We start from the raw sequence: 9,663 nt of genomic DNA on the forward strand, positions 1-9,663 counted from the left end.
TGTTGGCTTAAGGTTGCTATAATATTTAATCGTAGATTTCGAACATGTTCTGCAAACATGTTCTAGTCATCCATAATTCCCTACTCATCTCCTATGGAATGCAAAAGCAACGTGGCAAACATTCACGGCACAGTCTGGGGACACATCCTTCATTCAGTGACAACATGGCATACAACATGGCATACAAACACACCCTCTTGACGGACATATGACACTGCACTGATACAAATCTCTTTTACACAGATTGCTGTGTGCTCTCACATGTGAGTCTCTGTGTGTGTGTGTGTGTGTGTGTCGGAATGTGTGTTTGTGTATGTCTGTTTGCGTGTGCATTTGTGTGTCGGTGTGTGTCAGTGTTTGTCTGTCTGTCTGTCTGTGTCTGTGCGCTCTACAAGGAGCGGAGAGAGAAACCGGATTTCCACAAAAGTATAAAGGGAAGAAGTGGAGCCTGACAATAAACAATGACTTGCTGATCTCCCAAGGCCCCTCAGTTCATTTCACCCATGGAATTACCCAAGAGGAGGGGAAGAATGAGTGATTTACTCTGCCATGAACGAACACACTGGGGCAGACTGGAGTGTTTGTGTGTGTGTGTGTGTGTGTGTGTATATGTGTGTGTGATGTCATCAATCTTTGTTTCCTTATTAGAGTGTTCTCTGCTTCTCCAGTTCCGAGGCCAGGGGAGAGGGAGGAGTACTATGTAGCACTATGCACATCAATAGAGGCTAGTGGGAGGAGCTATAGGAGGACGGGCTCATTGTAATGGCTGGAATGGAATGGAGTCAAATGTGTGGTTTCCATATGTTTGAAACAGTGCCATTTATTCTATTCCAGCCATTGCAATGAGCCCGTCCTCCTATAGTTCCTCCCACCTGCCTGCACTGATACAAATCTCTTCCCCTGTCTAAAGAGCTCCATTTCTGGTCATGGGATTTACACATATTGAGCAATCCTTTCCACCTCTCTTTACTCTACATGTCTCAAACACTAACACGGCATCGGCATATTTTTTGAACATAGATCTAAAAAGCTCAATGTCAAAATAGGGGCATCAAAGAAAAATCAAACAGTATACTCTAACTTCACCATGAAATGATCTTACTGTACCAATCACCAACGAGCCAGTTATGAAGTAAAGCTGCAGTGACGTGTATTCATGGATGTCAAGGGATGCCAGGATACCCCCCCAAAGAATCGACCAAGAAAAGAAAAAGAAAACATAGATAACAATTCATCTTTCGTCTATCTGTTTCATCATTTTCCTTCAATTCACAACAGGCTGAATGTATCTCACCGGCGAAAGCATCCAAGCGAGCGAAACAGCGCCCCTCTGTCTCTGTATGTGTAGCCCATCTGTCTGGTCAAAAAGAGTATGACATTGTTGCTGCCTGTAGCATTAAATGCAAGGGAAACCAGTGAGCATTTGGCCTCCCTTGATAAAAAAAAGTATCAAATAACAGCCAATCATCACACAAACACACACACACACGCGCGCGCACGCATACAGACACACACACACACCACACAGACACACAGACACACAGACACACACACACACACACACACACACACACACACACACACACACTCACACACACACACACACACACACACACACACACACACACACACACACACACACACACACACACACACACACACACACACACACACAGAGAGAGAGAGAGAAAGATTGACAGCCAAACCATATTTAGCTTACGTTGATTGGAATAATTTGTTTTTGGTTATCTGTCTTCTTATTGTCTCAGCCTTTAGGCCTATTTATCCACGTGCCGGTCCTGTAAAGCTGCACTATTTTAAAGAATTATACACAGAAATGCCCAACTTTAGAAAAACTCCCCAAAAGTGTTGCGTGGGTAGAGGTTAAAGTGCATGTAGGAGACCTCCACGGGATTAGGCAGACATGTTGGATTGTTAATTGGATTCCAAACGAGGTTGCGAATCACTTTCACCTCTAGTGACTAGTTTCCGCCGAGATGTCTGGAAACATGCTCCTGGGGAAGAGATGGACCTTTAGCTCACTCCCCTAAATGAGTTTGGAATTCACCGCTACTAATCCTTTTGACCTAACACTCGAGGGGTTAACTGCTTCCTGTTCTGACTCGAGCTGAATCACTGTGCTGGTGTTAAAATGTATTTTTCACTGGCCTCCGGGCATTGATAGAGAGTTTGGCCAAGTGCTTGGCAACTAAGGTATGCACTAATGCTACAAATGCCAGTTTATAATACAATATACAGTATGTCATTAAGCAGCTGCTTTTATCTAATGAGACTTAGTCATGCATGCATACATTTTACTTACGCGTGGTCCTGGGAAACGAACCTACTATCCTGGCATTCATTTGACAAAAACACTAATTTGATGCAAATTTGACACAATATGGTGTAAACGGTATTCACAAAACAGAAAGGTGAGTAAACAGCATGATTTCCCCTCCACTGTCCTACATCCCTTGTCTATTGTAATGTCATTTTATTCCAAGGGGAAGACCATAGATATTTTCTGTGGAGGAGGCTTTATATACTGTATATACTGATTTGACAACATCCGGTGAAATGGCAGAGCACGAAATTCAAAATAAATTATTGTAAATATTTAACTTTCATAAGTGCAATACAGCAAATTAAAGCTTAACTTGTTAATCTAGCCACCGTGTCAGATTTCTAAAAGGCTTTATACGGCGAAAGCAAACCATGCGATTATCTGAGGACAGCACCCCATCAAACAAACACATGACAATCATATTTCAACCCGCCAGGTGCGCACAAAACTCAGAAATAACGATATAATTCATGCCTTACCTTTGGAGAGCTTCTTTTGATGGCACTCCAACATGTCCCATAAACATTACAAATGGTCCTTTTGTTCGATTAATTCCGTCGTTATATCCCCAAAATGTCAATTTATTTGGCACGTTTGATTCAGAATAACATTGGTTCCAACTCGCCCAGCATGACTACAAAATATCTAATAAGTTACCTGTAAACTTTGTCCAAACATTTCAAACAATTTTCCTAATCCAACTTTAAGTAATTTAAAACTTAAATAATCAATAAAATTTAAGCTGGGATAAACTGTGTTCAATAGAGGATAAAATGAAAGTGGAGCGATCTTCAGGTCACGCGCCCCAAACAAAAGAGTACACTTGGCTATCCACCAAGAAAGTGTGATGACGTTGCCCTCTTTGGGTACAGCAAGCCCCATCCCCCTCTCCCTGTCTCCTACACCCAGGCTGCTGTGGTCAGAGAGAGGTCGTAAATTCCTGGAGGAGATTATCTCCTCATGGCCACAGTATAGAGACAGAGTGAATTTTCATAGAGAACAAAGACATTTCTTCCACCTGACAGAACTTGAGGTCCGAACATTTATGTTCTGGAGAAGGTATAAAAGATCGGTGAAGAATCCAGCTACGAACTGGTCCGTTTGGTACAATTTTGTGAAATTCATGGGAGACAATACGTCCACATTACCATAACGCTGTTTATATAATAGCCTCAGATATAACTGTTGTATAAGATGAATGAGTGAGGATGATACTGTTTGTGAAATTGTGTAATGTGATTTTGGATTGTTTAATGAAGGAAACTCCAATTCCCTTTGGAGTTGAACTAAATCAGAGGACCGCCCATGAGCACAGTTATGGTCGAGCATCCTGGGACAGGCCCTTTTCTGCTCACCCGAATAAAAACCCCACTTTGAGAATTTCTCAAGAGACCATGTTGCTCTCAATTACGAGAGGACAAAGGTTGCAGGCCAGACTGTTGAATCTTTTAACCATCTCACGTGGTTAAACTCTTAGACTATCGATATCGACAGAATAATAACAAGTCTTTGATATTAATTACTAGTCTGCAGCTAGGAATTCGGTATCATAGAACGCGAAGACCGACAACCGCCGAAACATCTATCCATAACGACATGAATGAATGTCACTCTGAACTATCCATTCTAACCACGACAGAGAGGGCGGACAAACTCTCCAACAGAAACAAACTTTTCAACAGAGACCCCGACGACACACTGAGCGTAAATATATATATTGATTGCAATTGTTCCCGAATGAGTGAGCGTCCATGTGCAAAGGATTAGCATTTCAATTGTTATAATTATCAACTGTGTGTTGTCTTATCTCAGTCGACCCCCACTTCCCTTTTGTACACCAAGACGCGATGCCGGTTTATCCCACTAGGGAAACTTCGTTAACATTTCCTTGTAACTATCTACTGTTTGTTTATGCATTTCTGTGAATTACTTAGTTAGTAAATAAATGATTTAAGACAATTGATGTATGGATGACTCATAGTGAAGACTGGGTTCGTGCAGATAACCAACAATTTACAACGTTTGGAATGAGACTAACGTGAGGTAAAGAAGAATTCATTAATCAGAAGACTATTGATCAGATATGAAAATATCTGAAAAGTTATATTAGAAAAATTATAACTTTGTAATCTAAATATTTTCCTTGGTGCCCCGACTTCCTAGTTAATTACAGTTACATGATTAATCAGTTTAATCGCGCAATAATAATTACAGAGAGTCATTTGATAATGATTCATCTTCAGTTTAATAATGCCAAAGACACAACAAAAGGAAAGGGCTACTTCTTCACTACTCAAAGGAAAAACATCAACCAATTTCTAAAGACTGTTTCTAAAGACTGACATCTGGTGGAAGCCATAGGAGCTGCAAGCATATTTCTATTAAAACGGGCTTGCCATAGGAAACCAATGGAAAACAGATTGACCTAAAAAAAAAATCCCTGGATGGATTGTGCTCGGGGTTTCGCCTGCCAAATCAGTTCTGTTATATTCACAGACATTATTCAAACAGTTTTAGAAACTTCAGAGTGTTTTCTATCCAAAATCTACTAATAATATGCATATCCTAGCTTCTGGGCCTGAGTAGCAGGCAGTTTACTTTGGGCACACTTTTCATCCGGACGTGAAAATACCGCCCCCTATCCCAGAGAGGTTAGCTGAATCACTGTGCCTGTGTTAAAATGTCTTTCTCACTTCTCACTGGCCTCTGGGCGTTGACGGAGAGTTTGGCCAAGTCTCAACGTCAGCAGTGAAGAGGCAACTCCGTGATGCTGGCCATCTAGGCAGAGTTCCTCTGTCCAGTGTCTGTGTTCTTTTGCCCATCTTAATATTTTCATTTTATTGGCCAGTCTGAGATATGGCTTTTTCTTTGCAACTCTGCCTAGAAGGCCAGCATCCCAGAGTCGCCTCTTCACTGTTGACGTTGAGACTGGTGTTTTGAGGGTACTATTTAAGGAAGCTGCCAGTTGAGGACTTGTGAGGTGTCTGTTTCTCAAACTAGACACTCTAATTTACTTGTCCTCTTGCTCAGTTGTACACCGGGGCCTCCCTCTCCTCTTTCTATTCTGATTAGATCTAGTTTGCGCTGTTTTGTGAAGAGAGTAGTACACAAGGTTGTACGAGATTTTCAGTTTCTTGGCAATTTCTCGCATGGAATAGCCTTCATTTCGCAGAACAAGAATCAACTGACGAGTTTGAGAAGAATGTTCTTTGTTCTGGCCATTTTGAGCCTGTAATTGAACCCACAAATGCTGATGCTCCAGATACTCAACGAGTCTAAAGAAGGCCAGTTTTATTGCTTCTTTAATCAGAACAACAGATGATGATCAATTAGTCTTTTAAAATGATAAACTTGGATTAGCTAACACAACGTGCCATTGGAACACAGGAGTGATGGTTGCTGATAATAGGCCTCTGTACGCCTACGTAGATATTCCATAAAAAATCTGCCGTTTCCATCTACAATAGTCATTTACAACATTAACAATGTCTTTTGTGTATTTCTGATCAATTTGATGTTATTTTAATGGACAAAAAAAATTGCCTTCCTTTCAAAAACAAGGACATTTCTAAGTAACCTCAAACTTTTGAACTGTAGTGTAAGGTGAGTGCTACAAACGCTAATTTGATACAAACAGAAATTTTACACAATATGGTTCAAACGGTATTCGCAAAATAGAAAGGTGCATAAACAGCGTAATTTACTGTCTCGTGTTGCCAAACAAAGTGAATAATTTGTTATTTTATTTTCTATGGGAAGACTATAGAGGGGACTAGAGATTTTCCGTGTCAGCCTATAGTCTGGAGCCTTCCTTAGAGGTTGTTAGGGGCTCCGGTCGGTGTCTCAGCTAGCTTGCCTTTGATGTAAAATTAATCGTAGCGACAGGGGAAGAGGCAGGGGCAACGGGCCCTATTCAGAGAAATCAGGGGTGGACGAGAGGGGGATCACAGCTTTCTGTTTGGAGTCTACGTCTGTGAGGGAGAAGATGAAACTGTGGCATAACAAGGCTTTTCAGTAAGCGGTTGTTTCTGGGGTGTTTCATCAGCCACTGCTCTGGCAGGGTAAGACAGGGCCAGGCCCCAGAGGACCACCAGTCCGCTTTGGTCTATCCTGGTCCCCCCCCTATTCTCATAGAGCAGAACAAGGAGCCATGCTGAAGAAGAAGCCTTAGGGACACCAGTGGTGATTTCAGAGCATGATGTGTGGACTATTTGAGTACGCAAGCAAGAGAGAGCATTCATTATTAACGATGGTAAACACTAGAAACTGGGTCTAATGATTTTGTGTTGACCTCCCTTTATTAATGACTGATCCTGTATAATGAGTATAGGGGAAGTACAAAAGCACTCTGTTCAGTATTTATCAGTTTATTCTGCTAACTTGGATCAAAGCTGATTGCTAGACCCATTGGCAAGCAAGGGCTATAAAAATAGCAAATCTGTACATTTACTAGTTTAGTAAGTATTTCTATTCCATGTGTTTAAATGTATTGACTGAAATGAGTCAGAATATCTTAGCCATGCATGCTCTCTCCGGATACATTTCTTGGAACAAGAAAGAAAATCATACTTGCAAAAACAAGTTTTGACCCAAAAGAGCCCTAATTGTCAGTCTGGATGGAGACAAGCGGAACGTTTATTCGGCACAGAGCGGTTTGAAACAGGCAGAGGCTACCTGGAGTTGTTGGGGGGGATCAATCAATCAATTACTGGACTTTATCCCTAACCCCTAACCACAGACCCAATACGTGATGTCCAATTTGTGTCTTCATCCAAGAAATGCACAATCCACACTTTCTCCCCCAGCTCTCCTGATAGCTAGATTTAATCTCGGCCGTGTCACTCTTGGCAGTGCCCCCGGCCCTCCTCCTTATCGATCGGACAGGGGCGAATAGGGTGGGGTGGGGTGGAGGAGGGGTGATTGGTATCGAGCTGGACGTGGGAGCCACCGGGGTCAATGAGATGCACCCAATAAAGATTTCACACGGCATTAATACGGTCGCACCCTACCATACAACTCCTCCTTGAGCACAACATTAGAATAATGGCCTCTCAATGGAAGGTTGATGCACATGGTCCTCTGTATCCATCCACTCTATTTTCTATGAATAAAACAGTCATGTAGTAAAATTAACAATTGGAGGAAACCAGTAAACAGCAGTCATCTCTGGAGGTGGCAAAGGTATAGTTGGGAGTATTTGGAGTTGATTCTACTGGTTTTATTGGAGTATTTGGAGTTGATTCTGTTGGTTTTATTGGAGCATTTGGAGTTGATTCTATTGATTTTATTGGAGTATTTGGAGTTGATTCTGTTGGTTTATTGGAGTATTTGGAGTTGATTCTATTGATTTTATTGGAGTATTTGGAGTTGATTCTATTGGACTATTTGGAGTTGATTCTATTGGTTTTATTGGAGTATTTGGAGTTGATTCTATTGGTTTTATTGGAGTATTTAGAGTTGATTCTATTGATTTTATTGGAGTATTTGGAGTTGATTATATTGGTTTTATTGGAGTATTTGGAGTTGATTCTATTGGTTTTATTGGAGTATTTGGAGTTGATTCTGTTGGTTTTATTTGGGCTGTGAAACGGTGTGCCTTGTAGTTCTAAAGGTGCTTGCTGTGAATCAGACCTAAGCCATGCTACTGTGGAGACGCTCTACAGAGCAAACTCTGCCCCGGGTCTCCCCGTGGCCATCGCATGAACAACCTGTCTGCATGTTTTTGTCAATGAGCTAGTTGGATTTTAAGCCATAGAATAATACAGCAACCTCAGACGTTTACAATCTCCCCACACATCGATAAATGTTGCATGGGACCGGCAATGCTCAGAAAACGATGGTGGAAAAATGCAAGAGTACGTTATAATACTTTTATTGCATCAAATGATTGTTTTATGCAACAGAATAGATGATTCTCATAACTATTGTGTGTGTTCTACTGAGGATGGGCCTCTGGGAGATAACACTGACAGGAGATTTACGATGTCTTTTGGGTGATAAAACCTAAAGAGATCGCATTCCAGAGCATGAGTTAATGTTTCTGTTCTATACCGTACCAGGGAGACATGGCTCCAGTATGGAGTTGGGGGGCCAGACACTGGTCTCTACACAATTAAACTGTTGACACAGCAGATACTGTCTGCTGTGAATTATAGGTATCTTTCATTCAAATCTTAACCTTGTGACCCATTCTATACATCTGCTGTTCGTCATGTAGGTTGAAAGGGGTGTACCTTGGCTATAAAATACCTTTGTACTTTTGTCTCAGGGCTCTCAACAAATCATCTGAGATTGGTCGACCACCCCTCGTTATCGTAGAGCACTCAATCCATTCACTGTATATATGTCCGTTGTGTTGACTTGCTCCCTTATTAATAAGTGATTCAAGATTTAGTTTAAGTATAACTCTGACTTGTGTGATAAGTTTGTCTCTCCTCATTTGATAGTAAAGAAATTAACCACCACAACACCCAACTAGAACATTGGGACAACAGTCATGTGTCAGAGTTGGGTTTCACAACAGATCTCCCTTTCATGTCCACATTGTAAATGTTTTTCATGACCGCTCTCTGGTCATTTCAATTGACTAATGTCTTTGCCTGATGCTTTGATATAAATCACAGAGACCATTTATAGAGTAGAACCACTTGACTATGCTGTTAAATGAAGCATTTTGTGAGTGATTAATCTTTACCGGTCTTAAATTGCTTTATGTAGGAGTCAATCTTTATTGCTCTGTATTAGCATAAAGTCTCAAATCTCTTCCAAAGCCCACCTTTCCCGCTCCATCTATATGCTAGACATTGTTCAAAATGTTGAAGGGTGAAGAACAAGCAAATCATTTGTTCAACTACTGATAATTTTGCTGCGATGTTTGAAGCCTCTGGGCAGACAATGGTTATGTGGAGTTAAGGTTGAGTGAGTCAAGCACACCATCATTGCAGAGCAATGGGCAAATGCACACTAAACAACACTACAGTCATGATTTTCTCTCCTCATAAGGACCCTCTGACCTCATTCCTGCCTGAGGAAATATAGTGATGCAATCCACGTTCCAAACCAGTGAGTCATCCTGGGATCTTACTGAACAAAAAGGTCTAAATTCCAGTAAAACTAATTACGTCTAATGGTATCCACGTCAAGCAAACGTTAATAGCACTGGGAGTGTTCATTTACCCCCCCCCAAAACCCAAGTATTCGATATAGTGAACTCTCCTTTCAACTAACTCTTCAGCGCTTGCCTCACATGAAGCATGCGCTGAGTATTTATTATTTTGAAGAATTCCTGAAATTGAATTACAAATGTTACATTTTAAACT

The sequence above is a fragment of the Salvelinus fontinalis genome, unplaced genomic scaffold (assembly GCF_029448725.1).
Source record: "Salvelinus fontinalis isolate EN_2023a unplaced genomic scaffold, ASM2944872v1 scaffold_1165, whole genome shotgun sequence".
Lineage (NCBI taxonomy): Eukaryota > Metazoa > Chordata > Actinopteri > Salmoniformes > Salmonidae > Salvelinus > Salvelinus fontinalis.